The sequence below is a fragment of the Anomaloglossus baeobatrachus genome, chromosome 5 (assembly GCF_048569485.1).
Source record: "Anomaloglossus baeobatrachus isolate aAnoBae1 chromosome 5, aAnoBae1.hap1, whole genome shotgun sequence".
NCBI classification, from domain to species: Eukaryota; Metazoa; Chordata; class Amphibia; order Anura; family Aromobatidae; genus Anomaloglossus; species Anomaloglossus baeobatrachus.
Genome location: NC_134357.1, coordinates 128,817,512 through 128,841,963, shown reverse-complemented (window position 1 = coordinate 128,841,963; position 24,452 = coordinate 128,817,512).

The following is a 24,452-nucleotide window of genomic DNA, read 5'->3' as shown; positions in this document are numbered from 1 at the left end:
AGATGAGCGGGACGTAACATCCCGCCCACCTCCTTCCTTCCGCATTGCCGGTGGAGGGCAGGTAAGGAGATGTTTGTCGCTCCTGCGGTGTCACACACTGCGATGTGTGGTGCCGCAGGAACGACGAACAACATCGCTAATAAGCAGAAAACGATTTTTTGTTTCAGGATGACCTCTCCGTGGCAAACGATTTTGACCGCTTTTGCGGTCGTTTAAGGTCGCTCATAAGTGTCACACACTGCGATATCGTTACGTCACAAACACCGTGACCCCGACGAAAATTTATTAATGATATCGCAGCGTGTAAAGCCCGCTTTACTTGCATTCATCACTCAATCAGCCAGTAATTTTCATGCAGGACAATGCCCCTTAAACCACAAAAAGAGAAATTAAATTTTGCTCAAAAAATTCTGAAAAAATTCACAGCAAAAAAGGGCAACAATGTTTACCTGCCCAGGCCACAGAAACAAATGCACTCACAGGATGCAGCAAAACCCCTTAATAAAGATAGCGACAACAGGTGCAAAAACCTGATGAAGCAACCACTCACACACTGGCACTCCATGTACGGGGTGATTGCTTAGTATTAAAATTGCACACAAATGGCTTGTATTGAGCGCTGTTCATACATGTAGGTGCACAGTGTCTAGTTTACATCCTATTGATGATGCCCATACTATTAGACTAGGCGGGATGACCAGCATTATATAAGGAGCGGAGACACTTGTTACCTCCATCTTTATTAAGGGGTTTTGCTGCATCCTGTGAGTGCATTTGTTTCTATGGCCTGGGCAGGTAATCAATGTTGCTCTTTCTTGCCAGGACAATGCCCCTTGCCACACAGTAAAATAGGTAAAGCAGTTCCTTGAAACAGAAAATATTGAAACAATGAAATGCCCAGCCCAGGTCCTGATCTAAACCCAACAGAAAACCTCTAGACAAAGTTATGGCCAAGAATCCCACAACAGTCAAAGAATTCTGGAAGAGACTGGAAGAAGAGTGGACCAAAATCCCACCAGAGTAGTGTGAGAGACTAGTGATGTCCTGTGGCCGCAGATGTGCTGAAGTCATTCAAAGCAAAGGCCTGTACACCTCCTACTGATTGGTGACTGTTGCTACCTTCAGAAAATTTAGTTATAATCTTTCTCTGTGCTACAATCATTGCTGTTATCTGATTATGATCATCACATTTTTGGGAAAAATAAAGGTTTTATGTTGATAAACTTTGGATTTTTTGTGAAACACTGTTTTAGTGGCATGGTGAACCCCTTACAAAAAAACCTTCAAATGCTGATCATTCTAGATTACATTATTTCTAAAAAAAAAAGCAAGTGATCATACATTGTTCTCTAAGTTTGCTCTCCAGTGTATCTATAAAAGCATTAGAAGATATAAACACAAGCAAAAATAGATGAAAAAGATAGAGGAAAAAAAAGCACATTAAAGGGATTACAAAGATTTTAAAAAGTGTCTGCTGTTCTACAGAAAGCGTGCCACTATCGTCTATCAACGCTGTATAGTAGTGTATCTATTGTTGCAGAAAACACATGAGAGGAAATCATCCTGCAACAAATTTGAGATGATTTCATTTTACATGTTGTATCCGTGACATCCAGGTTTGAGGTTAACAGTCCCTTCCCTGATGTGGGTGACCTCACCATCATCTTCCGGCTGGCTACTGGCTTGTCATCAGGCCCTCCTCCTTTGTTACGCAAACTGTACACAACCTTCTACACCCAGAATGGAGCCCCGAATATGGTTGACCCATACCCACTTCCTTACCCTCCTCTGCTTCTTCCCAATTTGATCACTTTTTTTTACCACTACTCAACGTTACCATATCAGGGCACCAGTGGTCCTCCAACCCATTCTCACCCATACTCATCCTTTTAATTTCTTTCCAATCATTATTTTTTTCTGTCCCTTTTTTGTTTTAACACTGTCTTGGCATCTTCACTTCTTGGTATATAATTTTCACTCTGGTTTATTTATGTGATGCAAGATATTAATTTATATCCTAAATTTGATTATTTTTGTGTTATTTGACATTTAAATAAAAAAATGAAGTAGTACATTTTTTTTGTCAAGACGATAAACTTTGTGTCCCCTTTATTTCTCTCCTATTTTACTCTATATATTTCTGGCCTTAGGGGACACTTGTTTTGTCCTTTGCATCAGAAATGCAAGATTCGTGTGCATTGTCAGCAAAATGAAGAATTATTTAGGACTTGTTCAACACGTTCAAACTCATTGGCCTGTGATTGTGGATGTGCATAGTTCCTTTCAATATGAGTGGAGGTGCAGTTTTGGCTTTTCAGCTCCACAATTACCGTAAGTACTAACAGATGATCACCAGGGGTGCCAGATCTCACCGATCTGTTTTTTTGGCATAGGTCAATCATTTTGAATGCAATGGACAAGCCCTTCAATAATATTGCAAATGTATAGGCAAACTTTTTCACTTGAGGCTAGTACTAGGTAATGTTATACTTAACTTGCACATCACAAATGACAATCCATAAACTTTGGGGTAGTACTTTAATGGATGAATCCCAATGTCCAAATTGTATGTAAGTTAGGCACATTATAATGTGTTTTTCAATAGTTAACAAACACGTGCACTTCAGAAAAACATTTGATTTTTTTGGACCAAAAAAAATCTGCATTTAATCATCAAAAAAATTGCTGCGCCATCAAACAGATGACACAGGCTTACATATAAGTATTTTAACTGTTTGTCACACATGTACACAAAATTTGACTACATAACCAAAATAGATTAAAAAAACATATATATCGGCCGGCTGCCGAGCCGCTCGGATCCGTGCTCGTCGGTGGGTGGCTCGAGCTCCTCACGGACACGGTGGTCACGTCGCTCTGAAAGGGGGTTGGCGCTACACGTAGGGACTTCGGTGGGGAGGTCCACGGCCGGAGCCGCGGTTGTTTGTAGGGGGATTTGAGTTTGTGACGCCACCCATGGGTTGTGGTGAATGGATGGACACCAGCGCTGCCGTTGACTAGGCTCCCTGGGACGGTGTTGCGCAGCTTGGTGTTGACCCCTCCGTGGGTAGGGGGATGATGGTCCCGGGGGCCTGAGGGAGGTGCTTAGGCGGGTGATTGGATGCGTGCTGGCGTGTCGGTGTGGTGTGGCACGGCCCGAAGGCACTGTTGTTCTCACTATGACAGACACACTGGAGTCTCTGGTAAACCAAACAAGATGGTGGACGGTGCCCACAGCCAGCTGCGCTTCTCCCCTTTTCCGGTTGGTGGTTTCCGCCTTTCTCCTGCACCTCACTTTTGTAGAAATGGTGACTCCTATGCCTGAGCAACGGTAGTCCGCTCCCCAGCCTGGTATGTTCCGGTAGAGCCCTTTTGCCCGCAGACGCTGGCCCATCAGGTCTCGATACCTGAGCGGTGGCTTTTGTGACACCCTGGCCTAGCCAGGAGGTCACAAACACAACACCATACACCCCTTTCCCTGGACAGGTCACACCAGTCACACATTAAACTCTTGTTGCCACCCTCCAGGGTTGATGTTCACACCAGGTGGGGCAGAACCAGGCGGTTGACCCCGCCCACCGAGGAGTTCACAGGCTTGGAGGCGGGAAAAACACTCAGTTGAGTTCAGTCAGCGGAGAGTCCAGTTGTGGACAGAAGAGAGTGAGGAGTGAAACTGTTTTTGTCTGGGTCGGAGCCCGGGCACTTCCAACAAGGTAGGCAGATGGTGGTGGCCGTCTGCAGGAGTTGGCGAAGGTCAGCGGAACCGTAGGACCGGGGTCGGGCGGTGGCCCGCCGCTACCGAACCGGTGAGCCGATTGGAGCCAAGCACCAGGCAGGGTACTCAGACCCCGATTAGGCTTGAAGCAAACCGTTAGTCAAATTTACTGATTGCGGTCTGGACCTCAGGGGTTCATTCCCACCCAAGTCCCGATTGAAGGCAAAAGCCCAACCGTTCCGGATAAGCGCCACCACTAAGGGCCAGAGATCCACAGGACCAGCGTCTGCGGGCAAATGGGCTCCTCCGGCACGTATATGTCGGGGAGCGGACTACCGGTGCCCAGGCATTGGAGTCAAGATTCAAAACACAGGTGCAGGGAAACGACAGTCACCATCAACCCGTCCAGGGAGAACACCACAGCCGGCTGCGGGCCCCGTCCATCCAGCCATTTGGTTTACCAGAGACTCTGTCCATCTGTGTCTGAGTGAGTACACTTGTGCCATCCGGCACCGCGCTGCGCTGCGCCCCAACCCTGCACCCTGCCAAAACCCATCCTGCGGAACCCTCCCTCCTACCGGGCCCCAGGACCAACAACCCCTACCCACGGAGGGGTCAACACCTAGCTTCTCCCCGCCATCACTCCCGGGAACCCCGTCACCAGCAGCGGTGGTGCCCACCATCACCACAACCCGTGGGTGGTGTCACGAACTCTATACACATATCCCAAAAAGTCCAATCCCTTCCCTTTTCACTCGTGGGCGAGGAGCGCTGCTCGAGCCCCAGGTCCGGCCCGCTCGAGCCACCGAGGAGAAGGCTCCGGATCTGAGCGCGATCTCCCCGAGCAGTCCCCCGCGACGGGGAAGCTGGCCCCTGCCCCCGACACTTTCTACCCCTATGGTTGGGCTGTTGTCTTCAGTCGGGTCTTAGATGGGAATGGGCCTAAGGTCCAGTCCTCAATCAGTTGATTTGACTCGGCCCGTTTTTTTGTGGGCCTCGTACTGGGTCTGAATTCCCCCTCCTGGTGCTCCGGTTTCCAATTGGTTCCCCGGTTTGGTACCGACGGGCCACCGCCCGTCCCCGGTCCCTACGGTTCCACTGGCTGTAATCCCAGCTCCTGCAGGCGGTCACCACCGTCTGCCTCCTTGCCAGAGGTGACTGGGCTCCAACCCAGACACCTGGTGTTAGACTATCGCAGACCTGGGCACAGGTCTGCACTTGAACTCCACTCCACTGTCAAGACTAATCTCTCACGTTCTCCTGCCTAAGGGCCTGTGAACTCCTTGGTGGGCGGAGCCAACTGCCTGGCTCCACCCCCCTGGTGTGAACATCAAACCCGGAGGGAGGTGACAAGGGTTTTGTAGGTTGGCTGCTGTCACCTTATTAAGGGGGGAGGTGTTTGTGTAAGGGACTACCTGTGACAACCTGGCTAGTCCAGGGCGTCACATATACAGTACATGTAGTTTAAGAAAAGAAGCACATAGCAACCTAACAGCAAGAACAATGGTTGTGCTCTGCATAAATACTTTTGAGACTGGCCAGGCACAGCACCTTTAGGAACCATGAAGAAGTCAGTGAAGGCATCTGTGAAGATGGAGAGCCGCTTGGATCATACTTTTTCTACATCATACTTGTTTCTAACAGGAAGCCTGAAGAAGAGCCATAATTGAAACCAACCATAGCCTGGTTCTTGATTAATTCACTTTAGAAATTTTCAGGCAATAGCCTCTTTGTGCATCGGGGCGGGACTGTGGGGCGAGCTTGTGCGAACAGTTTTCAGCTTTGCAATGGCCGCTCCACATTTGTATGAGCCTTCTTTTTTAAATTTTCTTGCATTGCATTCGTGCGAGTCAATCGCAAGTGTGACGCCGATCAAACAGTTATTGTGTAATGGTGTGTTCTGTCTGGGAAGGTAATGCCATGCAACCTGACCTACTTGTGTCCCACCTTAAAGACAACAATATTAACATCAAATTGACACAGAAAGCAGGCTATGAGTCGGATTTACTGGATATCCAGATATGTACAGTATTTTTTGTTTTATAAGATGGACTGGATTATAAGATGCACCTCAAATTTAGAGATTAAAAAAAACATGGGGTCCGTCTTATACTCCGGTGTTGTCTTACCGGAGGGGGACATCAGCAGTGGTGGAGCGGGGTCACAGGAGGCAAAGGCTGTGCTGGCAACGGCGGCAGGTCAGTGCTGGCAGCGGTGGTGGTTCAATGCTGGCAGCAGTGGTGGGGTCAGTGCTCGCAGCGGCCACGGTCAGTGCTCGCAGCGGCGGCGGGTCAGTGCTAGCAGCGGCGGGTCAGTGCTGGCAGCGGCTGCGGGCCAGTGCAGGCAGCGGCGGCGAATCACTGCTGGCAGTGGCAGTGGCGGGTCACTGCTGGCAGCGACGGCTGCGGCGGGTCTGTGCTGGTAGCGGAAGCTGTGGTGGTTATGTGGTGGAGCAGGCTGGTGTGGCGAGTGTCCCAAATGCTCTGTCGGCCTTCTGGGCTTCAAATAAATGGCGCTAGAGCAGCGCGTGTGCAGATGGAGCTCTCATCTAAAAGCTCCATCTGCACACACACTGACTCCGGGCGCCATCATTTGAAGCCCGGACCGCGGACAGACCATCTGAGACACCCCGCCGCACAGCCACCACAGTCCGCACAGCCAGCCAGCCGCCCGCACAGGGTGGCAGCAAGCAGGCCGTCCGCCCACCCACACAGAGAGGCAACCGCCCGCTGGCACACTGAGGCAGCTGGCCGCCGGCACAGAGAAGCAGCCGCCCACATGCGCCGACAGGCACCTTGCCGACTGCACAGACAGGCACCCGGACGCCCGCATAGAGTGACACACAGATAGACTCACGCCAGTTCTCCACCTCCCGGTTAGCTATATTTGGATTTTAAGTCTCACCCCTCATTTTCCTCCCAAATTTTTGGGAGGAAAAGTGCGTTTTATAATCCTAAAAATACAGTACTATACATCTAGTGGTGGGATCAGTACAGTGGTCTTCAGGAAACCAACAATCACTAACTCACTATTAAGCTCCAATTCCTCTCATCTACCTTCAACCATTCGAGGGATACCAATGTGTCAGTTTTTAAGAATGAAAGATTTGCTCGGACAAGGACATTTTTGAAACACAATCTTCTGCTCTTACGGATTGGTGTTTGGAAAGAGAATATAGCCACCGGCAAATTTTCCATGGCTATATTAGGGCACAAAATACCCCTAGAGAATAACTCCTGTACAAAAATATTCAGAGGAAGGTAGAGGATAAGAGTATCAAGATCAGATTAATTACCACCTACAATAGTCATTGGCAAGATCTGGTAGCGGTCATAAGGAAACATTGGAGTGTTTTGCAGGCAGACCCGGTTTTAAAGAAATTTCTGCCAACCATACCTCTCATTACAGCACGTAGATCTAAGAATTTTAGAGGCCTGCTGATACACAGCCATTATGTCCCAAAGAACCGTAAGAATCTGGGACACTGGCTAAAGGTGTAGGGTTTTTTTCTATGTGACCACTGCAAAGCCTGCTTTAACATGATAAAGGCAAAAACCTTCAGGAATTCGGATGGGACGAGGACATTTATAATCAATCAACATGCCTAGTCTGCCTGAAAAAGGGTTGTTTATCTCGCGGGATGTCCTTATAATAAAATGTACACTGGCTTAACTACTCGTAAATTGAGAATACGATCGACAGAACATGTCGGGGACATCGACAAAGCAAAGAGTAGAAAACTGGACGGAATTGAAAACTTTATCCCAACATTTATTTTAGATACCTTAATAGCAACTCCAGCTTGTTCAAGGTCTGTCAGATGGAATAGGTATCTATGGGGCCCCAGGGAGGCAATCTGGGCAAATTATTAGCCCAGATGGAAAGTAAATGGATATTCAGATTGGACACTTTGGCCCTGAAAGGTCTTAATGAAAATTTGGGGTTTGGTGTATTTGTGACGCCCTGGTAAAACCAGGTAGTCACAAAACTGTCCATCCTCCTTGTTACCACCAGAAACCCGCACGGTGAATGTCAACAAGGGGTTAAGAGTCTAAGTGGTTGTTCGAGTTCAAGTTCAGTTGAGTTTGGACAGTTGAAGTGAGTGGAGTGACGTGTGCAGTGTAGTCAGGGGTAGGAGCCCCTGGACTACCTGGCTAGGTGGCAAACAGTTAACAGGGCCACGGGCGATGGAGATCCGGTCGCGGGAAACCTTAAGTGGACCGGGGCAGGGTTGTAGCCCACCGGTGCCGACAACGGGAATCTGGTCAGGAGGCTGTGCACTGTCGGGGTGCCTGGACACTAGGGCGAGGAAGGTTGCAAGCCCCTCTCCAATTAACCAGCCGGGGACAAGGTTCCATACTTTGTCCCATTAGATGTCCAGATAGAGCGAAATGGAAGCCCAACGTGGGGGATAGGGTGTCTGTCAGAACCCACTGAGATCCCAGGGGTCAGCTTTCGCGGGCCACAGCTCCCAACCACACACAGAACCGGGAGTGGACTTCTCCATTCCATGCAAAGTCGTCCAAAAGGAAAGACAAACACAGAGTGCAGGAGGAAGGGACACCTGTTCATTAACCTGGGTGCGAGACCCGAATACACCCTCCAACGGCAGCCGGTCACTGGCAACTTGGTTTACCACTGGACTTGTGTGAAATTACTGAACTGTGAGTACACCATTGACCCCCGGTCCAAACCGGTGCGCCACCTCCAGCAGCCATCACTCCCGTGTACCGACACCGGGCCCCGGGACTACACCTCCCCTACCCATGGAGGGGATTCCATCTTGCTGCCCCGCTCCATCAGCCCCGGGTGCCCCATAAGCAGGCATCGGCGGTGCCACCATACCTCACCGCCACCCACGGGTGGCGTCACAGACACAACACCTCCCCTGTAAATATCCGATTTCCGACAGTTGTGAGGACGGGTGGCCGTGAGAGCCCGGGTCCGGTCACCACTCGAGCCGCAGCAGTAACCCGGATTCGAGCAGCCCTAGAAGCGGCAGCAGCAGTGGCCCCTGCCCTCAACAACCCGAACCTGCCGTCACAAACAGGATACCTACTTCATCTGTAGATGATGTGCGCCTTGCTTTGAATTCCGTGAACTTTTGAAAATTTTGAACTGCCGCTATCTTGCCCGCCATTTTTGGCGCCAAAGCAACAGCACCATCTTCTTCCCCGAAAAAAGGCGCAAAGTTGAAGCCCCGCTCCCTGGGAAGACGGACGGAAGCAAAAAGCAGGAGGTTGCAAAGGACAGTGGGTCCTGCGAGACTGATGTCGAAAAACCAGAGGGGAGGGCAGGAAGAGCGGCATGTGATACGAGAAGATAAAGGGCAGGGACACCAGGACTTTGCCAAATCCCGTTCCTGGACACAAGAGCGACAGGATGTCTCAGCGGTCCGGCAACTAGCGTGTGGAGGGTACCATTCCCGGGACCGCCGACTGGATTGAGGAGCAGACGGAGAGGATGTGCCGACGAATCTAGGCCCAGGCTCACTTCATCCTGACAAGGTGGACGACCGAGATGAAGGGCCTAGCTGCAGCTTTCCGGGCAGGCGAGATGGAGATGGCCTCGGAGGACCGGGTAAGCAGTGACCCTCGCCCCAATGTTCCCCAGGAACCGGCCGTCCCGGCTGAGGGGTCCGGCCTGCCCCCGTCCGCCACGTCGCCTCCCTCACCACCCGTGTCCGCAGCCAGTGCCCCGATCGATCCGCTACCCTAAGCTGCAGTAGCGGAACCCGTCTTGTCTAAAGAGGAGGACCCAGCAACAGGGACCTCGGGCCTCGCCTGTACCACCGATCCAGCGCCCGTCCCGGCCCCGAGCCAGGCCGCAATTCTGATGACATCCCGTCCAGCCCCGAACCAGGCCGCAATCCTGATGACATCCCGTCCGGCCCCGAGCCAGGCTGCAACCCCGATGATGTCTTCCCTGGCCCCGAGTCTGGCTGCACCAGTGATGACGTCGGCTCCGGCACTCCGCCCGGCTGCAACGGTGATGACGTCGGCTCCGGCAGTCCGCACGGCTGCAAAGGAGGCGGCACCCGACCAGGAGTCTACCCCAGCTACGGCGCCAGCCGCTCCCAAGTACCTTGTCCCGGCTGTGGAGCAGCCGGAGTGCACCTACAGAGAGGAGGAGCAGGCCACTGATCAATGGGGCACTGCATTCCTTTTTCTTATGGTGCAGAACCCACCCTCCATGGTTCTGGGATCCTAACCTTTGGTGTTGCTTCTATCAGCATCCAAATCCTAGTCACCTTACACCACACCCTGTCAGGCTCACCAGTGGGTGGTCAAGCTGGAATAGTGTGACGCCCTGGCGCTGCCAGGTAGTCACAGAGGAACAATTCACCCGACTTAACACCATCTCACATCAGGTACCATCTGCCACAAAATCCTAGCCACCCCCCTCAGGGTAGGAAGGACACACTAGTGGGCAGGACCAGACAGATTGGGAGCGCCCACCTAGGGGACTTGAGGATCCGGGGGTGGGAACATAGTAGTTGAAGTTCAGATTCTCAGTAGTAAGGAGAGGAAAGCTGAGCCTAATGAAGGGCAGCCAGGGTAGTGGCCCTGGTCTACTGGCTAGGTGGCAAGCAGTGGACCGTGTCCAAAGGCGGCGGGAGCCCGGTCGCGGGAAATCCAAAGTGGACCGGGACAGAGTTGGAGCCTGCCGATACCGACGGCGGAGATCCGGTCCGTAAACCGTGCACAGGCGGGGTACCTGGACCCTAGTTAGAAGACGGTTGCAAGCCCCTTCTCTAATTAACTAGGCCGGGGGAAAGGTTCCAGACGTTGTTCCAAAGTGTGAGCCCAGAAAGAGCAAAACAGCAGCCCACCGTGGGGGATAGGGTATCCGCAAACACCCACTGAAATCCCAAGGGTCATTTTTCGCGGGCACGACTCCCAACCACAACAGCACCGGGAGCGGACTTCCCCATTCCATACGGGATTGTCCAGAATTGAGAAAGTTACAGAGTGCCGGAGGAAGGGACATCGGTACACCAGCCGGGTGTGGGACCCGAGTACACCCGGACGCGGCAGCCGGCCACTGAAACCTTGGTTTACCAACAGACTTGTGTGCAATTATTCAACAGTGAGTACATCAACATCCCCCGGTCCTTCCTGATGCGCCACCTCTGGCCTACATCATTCCCCGCATCCTGGACACTGAGACCAAGGGCATCCACCCCCTACCAACGGAGGGGTTAACATTCAGCTGCCCTTCCATCGCACCCGGGCGCTCCCCAACAGCAGCGGTGGTACTCCACCTTACCACACACCGTGGGTGGCGTCACGAAGTGTCTACAACAATCCCCTGTACATATTACGCCCCTTTTTATTTGAGTGTCCGCACAACTCCCGGGTCCGGAGACCCCTCGAGCCACTGCGGATCCGGATCTGAGCAGCCCGGCCGCTGGCACGGGGGCGGCACAATAGGGCCACCCGCCTAGGGGGTCAGGCAGACTGGTGGGAGGGACTTGGTCAGTTCAGTGTCGGCTTTCAGTGCGAGCGTAGCTGAAGTGGCAGCTCCTGGGGAGCTGGGAGAAGAGTTGAGTGGTAGCCCTCTGAGACTGAGGAGCTAGGGGAGTTGCAGCTCCCTGGGAGACATTGGCTAGGTCGCAGATGGTTGTCTGGGACTGGAGGAGTTGGAAATCTGGTCTCAGGGTATTGGAGAAATGTGCCAGGCTTAGTTTTGGAGAACGGTCGGCACCGGAATATCTAATAATCGGACTGGTACCGAGCACGGCGAGTTACTGGACCCTAGATCAGGCAGTAGCTTCACGCAACCTGATAACTAACCTGTGGAGGATAGTCTCTTTACGAACTGTCCCCAAGAGCTCAGAGATCGAAGGCACCAACACAATGAGGGGGATAGGGCTTTCCAACCCATGCGACCCACTGAAATCCCAAAAGTCAGCCATCGAGAGCACAGCTCCCCTATCTGAGTATAGGGAGCGGGACCCCGAAAGCTTCAAGCCAAGGGGTCACTTAGAACATTTACAATTAAGTGCAAGGAGGCAGATCAGGACCACCAGCAACATCAAAGGGAGCAGATTCCTGGACGAGCTCCTTCCCCCCCAGAAAGGCATTGGCACTCAGAGACTTGGTTTACTTAAGTGTCAAAGTCTGATTGATGGTTGCACCAACACCCACACGGCCTGTGTGAGTACGCTGCAAGCATTTCCCCCTGTGTCCTGACTGTCGCGCGGCCTGCACCCCGCATCCCTGCACCTCTACCATCCAAAGTCTCGGGGCCTATCCATCCCGTGGAGGAAAACGTCATCTGGCTGCCTCGCTCCATCTCCACTAGGGTACTCTAATCGGCAGCGGCGGTAGTCCCATTTACCGCGAACCACGGGTGGCGTCACGAACAATAATCTCTACCCTGTAAATAGCCCCCCTTTTTATTTTCGAGTGTCCGCAAGTTCCCGGGTCTGGAGACCCTCGCGCCACAGTAAACCCAGATCAGAACGGTTCGACCGCTGCAGGGGCGGCACACAACCACTTAGACTCTTAACCCCTTGTTGACATTCACCGTGTGGTGTCGGCAAGATGATCAGCAGATGTCAGCTGTGTCTTGTTGTTTTTGTTGTTGTTGTTCAGTGTTGTTCCATAAAAAGATATAATAAAATATTTTCAAAAATGTGATGGGTGTACTCACTTTTTTGATATACTGTAAATTTTATTAAATTTCTACATTCCCCATAAAATTACAATTCTGATGAGAGTTTTCTTAAAACTCTATGTAAGGGTCCATTCACATAATTTAATGCAGTTTAATGTACTTGATCTGTGTTTTTTGATTTTGCAAAGAGAGAGTACATATTTGATTCAGTTTCTATTCTGTGTCCGATTTTTGTTTTGTTTTTGTTTGTTTTTTTCTCAAAACTAATGATCAATGAAAGAAAACCCACAAGGTATGACCGAGCTTGGTCATATTTGCATTAAAGTGAATGGGTGCACACCTATAAAAAAGAAATAAAAAAAGGACAGCACACAAAGATAATCCTTTTTTCATCGGAGGACTTCCTGTTTTTCATTGATGAATTCTAGGAGAATCTTAAGAAATCTCTATCGCTTTTTTTCTTATAAATGAAAAGTGAAGGACACATGAATGGTAAAAGTGAAAACGTACCAAAAAAAGGGTGAAAATTGGATCCAGAACATTAATGGATATCTGTTGTGTTTTTTGTTTTTGTGAGAAAAAAGCCAGATATGAATTTCGTCTTACGCTAATCATTTGGTGTTCCTTTTAGATATGTATGAAGAAATTGATGCCATTCCCATTGTCATAAGTGTGTGTCCCTACAGTCTGGAATTGTCAGCACTGATTGGTCAGTGCCAGGGTGTCGAAGGTTACTCCCCCAACTTGTAAAACTCGGTCGTTAATTTATTAATAAATTCCTCTAAGAAACAACAGAGGAAATACATAATGAATAAGTTATAAGAAACTATATCTGTGTGATCACGTGAGTAACCTTTCACAGGGTGTTGCGTAGTGTGTATGACTATGTATTTATGATGACTGTGTGAGTATTTCATCTTCCTTATTTGATGTTCCTCAATTTTTTTTTTATTACATAAAGAGCAAGGAACTTTGAACAGTTTTGGCTCAGGCAAAGTGCCAGGAATTGTGACACACCTGCGATCACACCTGCTTTCCATTGACAAGAATAGCAGGATCGGTTTCTATCTCCATGATGACAGCTTCATGTAGGTGGTTAGGATATTAATTGTAATGTGAAGGAGCTGCCCAATATTGACTTGTATAATCTTTTGTTTGTTTGTAAAGATTAAACTGGAATTTGACATTCCACACCGGATAAATGGCGTCTACAATTGGATATGCATTATGTCAATGTTTTACAGTTGGAAAGTTTAACCATTTGCTACTTTTAAAATTAGTCTCCATTCACTTTAACACTGCAAAGTCCACATACCCTTTCCCAAAGTTACTTATTTACCAGTCTGACCTATTAGGTGTTTCAGTTATTTTCTCCATATTTATAGTTTGATATTATCATATAATATGCATACTTTTCTTTTATACCAGCTTGTTACTTTTCCCTTTTTCTGCTTTGTTCATTTCACATTCCACATACTGACAAGTATAACCGGTTTTGAAGTAAAGGGGTGGGACGCACCAGTAAAAGGCCGTGGCTGTCTGTATGTCAGGTGTGGCCGTTTACATGTCGGGATAGGTCAGTGTGTTGAACACATGTGGGAAACCAAGCAAGACATTTAGTTTAAATAATGATGAATGTGAGAACTTTCCAAGGATCGTAGAGCTCCATCAATTTATGTGATGAGAAAACCTTCAATGCTTTTCTAGATCGTGCAGAGGTCTAAGCCAATACATATCATAATCTTGTTTCTTGAAGTAATTAATGTCAAAATTCCTGGAGGTCTACGGCATTCAGGGGCTGGCTGGTACATTTTAGCTTGGGGAAAATCACAAGGCAGTGGCCCTCAAATTGAAGCAGCCCATCCTTAGGCGGGCTTTGCACATTGCGACATCGCAAGCCGATGCTGCGATGTCGCACGCGATAGTCCCCGCCCCCGTCGCAGGTACGATATCTTGTGATAGCTGGCGTAGCGAAAATTATCGCTACGCCAGCTTCACATGCATTCACCTGCCCTACGACCTTCGCTCTGGCCGGCGACCCGCCTCCTTCCTAAGGGGGCGGGTCGTGCGGCGTCATAGCGACGTCACACGGCAGGCGGCCAATAGCGGCGGAGGGGCGGAGATGAGTAGGATGTAAACATCCCACCCACCTCCTTCCTTCCGCATAGCCGGCGGCGGCAGGTAAGCTGATGTTCCTCGCTCCTGCGGCTTCATACACAGTGATGTGTGCAGCCGGAGCAAGGAACTACATCGTACCTGTCGCTGCAGCATAATTATGAAAAAGTCGGAGCCTGCAACGATGATACGATAACGACACTTTTGCGCTCGTTAATCGTATCATCTAGCATTTACACACTACGATCTCGAAAGTGACGCCGGAAGTGCGTCACTTTCGATTTGACCCCACCGACATCGCACGTGCGATGTTGCAACGTGCAAAGCCGCCCTTAGCCCACTGGCCGCTGCAGTAAAACAAAATAGGTAATAAGCTTTAAAAATAATAGTGGCTGGCAGGGGAGTACGTAGAAATTATGTGGCCCCAAAGCAGAAGTTCTCATTAGAGCCCCAACCCAAAAAATAATATTTGTCAGGGTCACAGAAGAAATCGCAGGGCCACAGAAAATATCTCACAACTTTACAGCACCTGCAATGTAATTTTCCCCCTATTGAGGCTCCTAGATTACCCTCTCATTGCCCCCATAATGTATGATGAGCCCCCTCACACACATAATGATACCCCCACAGTGAATTCTTCTACACACACACACACACACACACACACACACACACACACACACACACACACACACACACACACAGTATAATGACCTTACCCTAAGCCCCCAGCAAATAATTTTGACCCTTAACACAGTATGAGGCCCCAACTGTGACCTCAACACAGCCCTCCATACATTATAATGGGAATCCAAACAGTAAAATGGCCCCCACACCCCTACAGGCAGTATGATGACTCAACACAACCCTCTACACAGTATAATGGCCCCCACTAGCCCTCCCAACAGTATAATGACCCAGACATAGCATGATATATAGTATAATGGGCCATGCATAGCCCTACATACAATATAATGGGCTCAGCTTACATCTCCATACAGTATAATGAGTCTGTGTAGTCCCTGCAGCTTCAGTCACCACAGTTTACTGCTCCTCACTTGAGGTGCAGTATTCATCTCAGGTAAGGAGCGGGTTAACACCGGTGTTTTCACATTTCACCTTACCTACAGCTTAGGTACCATCCCACCGGGGACAGGACTAGGGTAGGCTGATGGGTGGCCATCATGATGCATGGGTCTTTCCCAATCACTAGGACAACAACCTGGTGGCAGGCACCATTTTGGGTAGAAATGGGAGCAGAGTCTCTGCTGTGATGGGCTCCAGCCGATCCCAGATAAGTTAGAGGTAGTCACCGGTATATGGAAAGTGTCCTCTCCCAAGGGATGTGTTGTGGGCGGAGGAGGGGACGCGCTCACCCACTGCTCGGGTCCGGCTGCTGCTGCTGCTCGGTGGTGGCTCGAGCGATGGGCCGGATCCCGGGGACTCGAGCGACGCTCCTCGCCCGTGCGTGAAAGGGGGTGGTTTGGTTTAGGGATATTGTCCGTGACGTCACCCACGGTTGTGGTGAAGTTGTGACACCACCGCTGCTCTGGACGGGGATCCCGGGAGCGATGACAGGGAGCAGCTTGGATGTTGGTTCTCCTCTCCATGGGTAGGGGGGTTGGTTGTCCCGGGGCCCGAGTGAGGGTTGGGGATGACAGGCGGGTTACGGGGCCTGGTGAGGTGCAGGGTCGCGGGGGTAGCGCTGTGCCGCACGGCACGGTGGTACTCACTCAGCCAGTAATTTACTTGGAGTCTCTGGTCAAACAAACGGCTGGATGGACGGGTCCCACAGGCGGCTACGGTGTTTTTCCCCTGACCCCAGGCTGGTAGTGTAAGTCCTTTCCTGCACCTTCTTGTACGCTCCTCCTGCGCTCCTCCTGCGCTCCGGTTTCCAGCTGGCTCCCCGGTTCGGTACAGGTGGGCCACCACCCAGCCCCGGCTACCTACGGTTCCACCAAGACTGTCTTCCTGGCTCCCACAGACGGCCACTACCATCTGCCTCACCTACATGAGGGACTTAGGCTCCAACCTAGGCCCCAGTCTGTGTCTGCCTCTCTGCACACCTCCTCTCTCTTCCTCAGCCTGGACTTGTCTGAGCTGGTTTTTGCCTCAGGCCATCTAGACTCCTCGGTGGGCGTGCCTATCTGCTTGACTCCGCCCACCTGGTGTGTCTGTCTGAACCCGAGGGAAGAAATCAGGTCTCACTGGGGATGTCTGCTGTGAACTGCTGGGGGTGGGGGTGTGTGTGTTGTTACCTGTGGCCCCTGGCTTGTCCAGGGCGCCACATTCCCCCTTAGTAAAATGCAGACAGTCCGCAGGCTGCCCGTCCATCACCGGTTTTATTTTTGTTAACTGTAGAAAAGGGGTAAAACACAATAAACATTAAAACATAAGCATTTGCATCAATCTTCCCATAACGGGAGGCATATCCCTTCAACCGTTGCAACAACAATAAAACACTTTTAATAATGGCAACGGAACGGGTCCTTCAGTCACCCACCCAAACAACCTGGCCCTGATGCTGCCCCTAAGAAGTGGGCAGCACCCCTTGACCCCAGTCCAAGAACGGGCCCAGATTTGTTAACGGGACGGGTACTTCGCTGCCGTTGCGGCAGGGCGGACCGCCGGAGCCGTCGTCATCTCCGTTGCGGCCGGGCGGACTGCCAGGGCCGTCGTCATCGGCGGTGCAGTTGGGATGGAAGCCGGGACCGGTGGCAGGGCGGTGACAAAGATAAGGCCCGGGGACTCCAGGTCTGGGCCCTCCCTCACAGATGCTGCGAGCCCCGGTACCGGTGACAGGGGTAACGGGTCGGTCGGGGCGTTGGCCGCGGCATGGCACTGAGGTTTCAGCGGTGCCGGACGGACGGGACATCTCGTGCAGCGGTGCTTTCCAGGAACCAAGTATGGCTGCAGAGTCCTGGCGTCCCTGCCTTTATAGCCGCGGCTTACATGCGGCCAGACGCCATCCGTCCCCCTTAGTCTTTTTTCGGCTCCTCCTCTACAGGGTCGGGGTTTCGGCTTTCGCGCCTCCACTGCTCGAGGAGACGCTCGAGCGGGGACTTTTCGCGCCCAAAATGGCGGCTTCTCAAAATTTTCGGCCGGACACCTCCGGCGGTCACAAGGCGCAACTCTACCAGATGGCAGAGCGGTAAGATCCTGTTCGTGATGCTAAGTTGTCACGGGCGGAGGAGGGGACGCTGCGCTCACCCACTGCTCAGGTCCGGCTGCCGCTGCTGCTGCTGCTCGGTGGTGGCTCGAGCGATGGGTAGGATCCTGGGGACTCGAGCAGCGCTCCCCGCCCATGAGTGAAAGGGGGTGGTTTGGTTTAGGGATATTGTCCGTGACGCCAGCCACGGTTGTGGTGAAGTTGTGACACCACCGCTGCTCTGGACGGGGATCCCGGGAGCGATGACAGGGAGCAGCTTGGATGTTGGTTCTCCCCTCCGTGGGTAGGGGGGTTGGTTGTCCCGGGGCCCGAGTGAGGGTTGGGGATGCAGGCGGGTTACGGGGCCTGGTGAGGTGCAGGGTCGCGGGGGCAGCGCTGTGCCGCACGGCACGGTGGTACTCACTCAGCCAGTAATTTACATGGAGTCTCTGGTCAAACAAACGGCTGGATGGACGGGTCCCACAGGCGGCTGTGGTGTTTTTCCCCTGACCCCAGGTTGGTAGTGTAAGTCCTTTCCTGCACCTTCTTGTACGCTCCTCCTGCGCTCCGAATTCCAGCTGGCTCCCCTTTTCGGTACCGGTGGGCCACCGCATAGCCCCGGCTACCTACGGTTCCACCAAGACTCTCTTCCCGGCTCCCACAGACGGCCACTACCATCTGCCTCACTGGCTACACGAGGGACCTAGGCTCCAACCTAGGCCCCAATCTCCGTCTGCCTCTCTGCAGACCTCCTCTCTCTTCCTCTGCCTGGACTTGTCTGAGCTGGTTTTTGCCTCAGGCCAGCTAGACTCCTCAGTGAGCGTGCCTATCTGCTTGACTCCGCCCACCTGGTGTGTCTGTCTAAACCCGAGGGAAGAAATCAGGTCTCACTGGGGATGTCTGCTGTGAACTGCTGGGGGTGGGTGTGTGTGTGTGTTGTTACCTGTGGCCCCTGGCTTGTCCAGGGCGCCACAGATGTTCCTCCAAAAGTGAGGAACCCGGGCTGAGCTTCCCGCTCCAAGCCACAGGCTCCGTGAAGAAAAAGAAGAAGAAGAGTGGTGTCGTGCTGCCAGAACTGAAGTCCCAACTTGACTGAAGTTTGTGTAAGAGTTGCTCCTATTTCTACACCAAGTGGTGCCCGCCCGCAGGTGGTTGTCTTAGTGACCGGGAAAGTCCTATGCATCATGATGGCCACACCCCAGCTTACTCTGGTCCAGTCCCCGGTGGGAGGGTACCTAAGCTGTATGTAAGGTGAAATGTGAAAAAAACACCAGTGGTTAACCCCCTCCTTACCCGAGATGAATACTGCTCCTGACGCAGGGGCGCCAAACCTGATTAGTCCTCTATACAGTATAATGGGCACTGCATAGTCCTCCATACAGTATAATGGGCCCTGCATTGCCATTCATATAGTATAATGCGCCATACATAGGCCTTCATAAAGTATAATGGGCCCCACATAGTCGATCATATAGTATAATGCCCCCACATTGCCTTCTATATAGTATAATGCAGTCCCATAGCCCTTCAAACAGTATAATCGGCCAAACAATGTTTTCATTGATTAAAAAAAAGAAATGCTCACCTCTTCTTGGTCCCCCACTGCTCTGGTCTCTCTGCAGCTCTGCACATCTTGGCATAGCGGGCATGCTGTTGTGACATGATCGTGTCCACGCCACTGAAATGTAAAAGCTCAGATGTAGCAGGAGAATGATATAGGAGGGATCGGACCGCTCCCTCTTTCATCATTCCTTGCAATACCAGTGGGGTGGGGCCTAGTGTTAGTGCTGCACCAGCCCCCCCCCCACCAACTCACAAGTCCCATAGCGATTGCATGGTCTGCCACCATTGACGGTACGCCACTGGTGGCTGGTACATAGATATGGGAACAGAACAGAGCTTGCTGCAAAGATCTGAGAGCAAAACCAAGCTTACCGCCTACATAGATACTGCAATAGAAGAAAGCTGACTACATAGATATAGAAGCTGAACCAAATGAACCATAGGCACAAGAACGAACCACGATTACTACATAGATACTGGAACTGAAAAGGAGCTTACTACATTGATAATGACCTGCTGGTTTAGGGCAATAAGGGTTATTTGTCAACATCCCTAGTGGTGTAAGACAGTAAGGGAATTAATGTCATAATTCATTGTGGTCTAGGGCAGTGATGATATTTATGTCAGCATCCTGGTAGTCTAGGACTGTAAGGAGTCCTTTTAGTGTCCCTGGTGTTCTACGGCAGTCAAAGTTTAATATGGATATCACAGGTAGTCTAGGACATAATAGAGGTTACTGTAATTATCCATGGTGGTCTAGGGTAGGAAAGGGGTTAATGTAAGCATCCCTGGTGGTGATATGAGGTTAAGAATTTAATCATACCTTGTGCCTAGAGGAGACCGTTTATTTAGACTGGCTGACCATTTAATGTGCACTGAGGGCCTTCAGGAATCAAAGAATTGGAAGTTAAATTTCAAGGTTTACTCTGTTTTACCAGGACAATAAGTCACCACAAGAGATGCCCGACAGCTGCTTTTGCCCCTCTCCTCAATTAAACATTCAAAACACATACATCATTGGCCGAACTGAGAGTGCCAGTGTATAAGAGATTCAGACAAGATAAACCCCGATACTTATCATCTTCTGAGATCAGAGCAGGGCAGGAAAGGGAGGACTTGGTTGCTGTGACGGGCACAACACAAGCCTGACCACCTTGTGGAGAGAATCTTCTTTATTGTCTAAGGCCTCCGACACACATCCGTGCCGCCTGTACGTGCTAGGTACGTTTTTGCACGTACCGGCGGCACGGACACATGTAGACCAATGCTACCCTATGGTAGCAGACACACACACGTAAAACCACACGGAACGTGTGTCCGTGTCGTTTGTAAGTGTATGCGTTTTCAAACACGCTCGACATGTCCGTTTTTCTCTGGGATCACTCAGGCACGGAACCGCTACAGTCAATGGGTCCGTGCCTGCACAGACGGCACACGTAGCATGTTCGTGTGCTACACGTACCGTGCATGTGCGGTTTTAATCCAAACATCAGCTACACTTGTTACCAATCTATCAGGTCATTTTAAGGTAATTAATTCTGGCGCCAAAGACTCATATCCTGTCTCATTTGCAAGCTAGACGGCAGCTGGGCACCTTTCCTCTCACTGCTGGGGCAAACTGAGCACTCTGAACCCCACATATATTCAGAATGGCTCCAAGGATAGATATAGAGAGGCTGATTGGGGAAGTAGAGAGGCATCCAGAGTTATGGGACACACGTGTGGATGGATACCACAACAGGTTGATGGTGGAGAGAGCCTGGATGTCTGTGGCTGAACAAGTATACCCCAGGAATGGATGGTCTCAATGCACCCCTGGAAGGAAAGCCAAATATGGTGAGTACAGACATTTTCATAGCTTCTATCATTACCAAAATCAATAGGCAGAATGTCTACATATTTAAACAGAATATTAGGCATGTATTAATGGTCCTGAGTCATTTTGAGCTACACTGGAGACACACATACAGTAAAGTGTGAATATTTTTGGTTTGCTAGTAGTTTTCTCAATTGTTTAAGCTGTTTACATGGAAATATGACATATCATGCATTTAATGCACTTCACACAGACATTTCAGGTTGTAAAACCAACTGGCCTAGATGTCCACATCATTACAGACCTATATAGTTTTGTTGTGTAAGCTACATCCATATACACTATGGTAGGCCAAAATATGACTGCTAGAGTTGTTAATTTGTTAGTTTGAAAGTATGCATAGACTAAATGTTGAACATATGGCAATGCATGTAGTAGTGGTTATTATAATTTTTCTTTTTTATTTATGCTTTATTCGTTTATTTTAACATAAATAAAACATGATTTTGTAATGTCTCTTTATTTTTAACAAACAGGGGTCTGTTGGGTTGCTCATGGCGGGTTCTTACTTTCAAATTATGCCTGACATGTGATTTTGTGGTTACACACTTGTTTGTTTTTTTTATTTTGAGCTTTTTGTTAGAATTTGCTGCAATTTGTTTGTTTGAAATTTTTCTTTAGAAGAAACAATTAAAACATTATAATTTTGCTCTTTTCTTACAGTGGATTTGGTGAATCGGCGTTGGCGGTCTGCAAGAGACCAATTCCGCCGTGAGTTTAACCCTGTTGCTACCTCTGCTGCTGCTTCCAAAAAGAAAAAATATATTCACTATGATAGACTCGGCTACCTTATGCCAATTATGGAGGTTCCAAAGTAAGTTTGAATGATGTAATTTTATGGATGTTGTAATTATTATTGTATTATTCATTAATTTTACCATCTACTCAAACAGTACCGAGGATAATCTTGAGGACAGTGAAGAGGTGCAGTCCGCAGTGTTGTCAGCAATAGCTACATCAGCATCTGAGATGGAGCCTACCCCCTATCAACAACCCACAACCCAGAACACCATCCAGCCAGAAGCAGATGAAGTGTCATCAGATTTGGGTTTGGGAACCAGTCAATCCACTACCCAAATCACAGGCCAGTCTACAGGGCTACAAAGTGGCCCATCACCAGTTATTGGCGAGAGTAGTCCACAAACACATGCAGGCACACAGCTTAGAACAACAACACATAACCTGCGGTCACTAGCACAAACTTTCCGTTGTCGCAGACATAGGTGTTATGAGGATTTACGTTCCCTGCCAGAGATCATTGATACCAGAATAATACACATGATGAGTTCACTAATACCAGAGAGTGGTGGAGAGAGATTTTGTCGCTCCCTCTCTCCCTCTCTTGCATTGTTTGCACCTGATAGGCAGGACAGGTTGAGGGCATCTATAATCACACTGATTTCTGCATCCCAACGTGATCCTGAGCCGATATATGTTTTTGAAGTGATAGAGCAATGGAGAGCTAATCCACGTGGCCCACACACAAACACTACACAACACACTATGGAAACCCAAACTGATGAACAGACATCTAATTCACAACAAAATACTGTACTGCCACAAACACATATACAGTGGCCATCTTCTTCTTTGATAAATGAAACACAAAATAGGCCTACAAGTCTACCTCAACAATCAGGTACATTATTTTCACAAATGCCATCACAACAGCCATCTTTTTACCATCAAGGGCCACAACAGACACCTTTGCAAACCTCTATTACCTATCAAAGTAATGTAAGTAATGTTCATAGACTCCCACAAATGATACATCAACCAGCATCATACCATATTCAACATAATCAACAGCAACAGTACTTTCAAAGTCAGCCTTACCCAACCAACTTCACATACACACATCCTCAGCCTGTACCGTCGCAACAATATCTACCATCTACACTAGGTCAACAATCTGTTCCAACAACGATAGCAATGTTTGCGCCAAGCACAACAGTCACTAGTGGAAACACTATTCAGTCACTTACTACAACATCTAGTGTTGTGCAGCCAACATATTCAGTAGGTGACAATGCCATGGACACTACACAGGAAAGCATCACTAGCCTAGAGGATTTAGTTGACACATAACTTTATTTACAAATTTAACAACAACATTGATCAATGTTTACAATGTTCAACATGTATGTAAACATTCATAAATGTTAAATAGTACAAAATCCATATGTAAGGGTTTGTATTTCTTAGCAATGGGTCGGATTTTACTTGTACGTTGTTCTATCACTTCTACAACATGACCTGCATTGTAAGATGTTGGCTGGCTCTTGACATGAGGTTTTGACCATCCAAAAAAAACCTGTGTTCTGTAAAATTATGCACGCACATAACCAACTACATTTACATTTATACACCTTTATCTATAAAAAAAAAACCCCAGCCAATATGCAGTATTTGCATAAGTTCTGGTCCCTTACTTGTATTCCCATAGTGTCAAACAAATTATGTTTGCGTGACATTATGGCATAATACAGTATGGTGTGTTGTCTGTGATTATGTCTCAGAACAAACTATTAACATATGTTGAAAATACAGGGTGTTTTGCAAAAGGTAACATGCATACTTAGTTAACTAAAACATAAAATTAGATTTTATTCATTACAACTGTGGAAAATCAAGTTTATTACTGTATAAATCTTGGAGTGACAATCCACAAATACATAAAAATTTGTAACCTCAAACAAAAAAACAAACCCAAAGGTTTTTGAATCACATATCAAAGCCATATTACAAATTAGAATATATATCTATATATGTATGGTCATTTTCCCTTTTGCAATACATATGTGTTTGTGAATATGTAACCTACTGTTATTAGTACTTTGAAATGTAAATATTATACGTTACTATGCAGATTTAAACTAAAATAATCTTTAAACTGATTCCTAACTTGGAGATCAGATGTGGCCAAGTTGGTTCTTACACTTCCATTACCTACTAATGCGGCATTAAGGCCTGGCAAATCTTCGAAATCATCGTCATTGCTTTCATTTAATCTACAGTAATTATGTAAAATTACTGTAGCTTTCATGACAGCCTTGACAATGGTTGGTTGGAGCTGGATGGTGGTTTGATAAATGCGCCATCTTGAAGCCAAAATGCCAAAGGCTCGTTCAACATAGCAACGTGCTCTGGCCAAGGTGCTATTAAATTGGGCTTTTGATCTATCTTGTCCACTGGATATGGACGCATCAAATGCCTAGACAAGGCAAACCCCTGATCTGCTACCATGACAAATGGTGCATTAGGTCCATTTGTACCAGATAGAGGCCTTGGTGCTGGCAAATTTAGATTGTCTGACTTTAATCAACGTGATAAGCGTGAACTTCTGAAAATTCGTGCATCAGAGGCACTGCCATAGGCCCCAATATCAACAAAAATAAAACAGTAATTAGTGT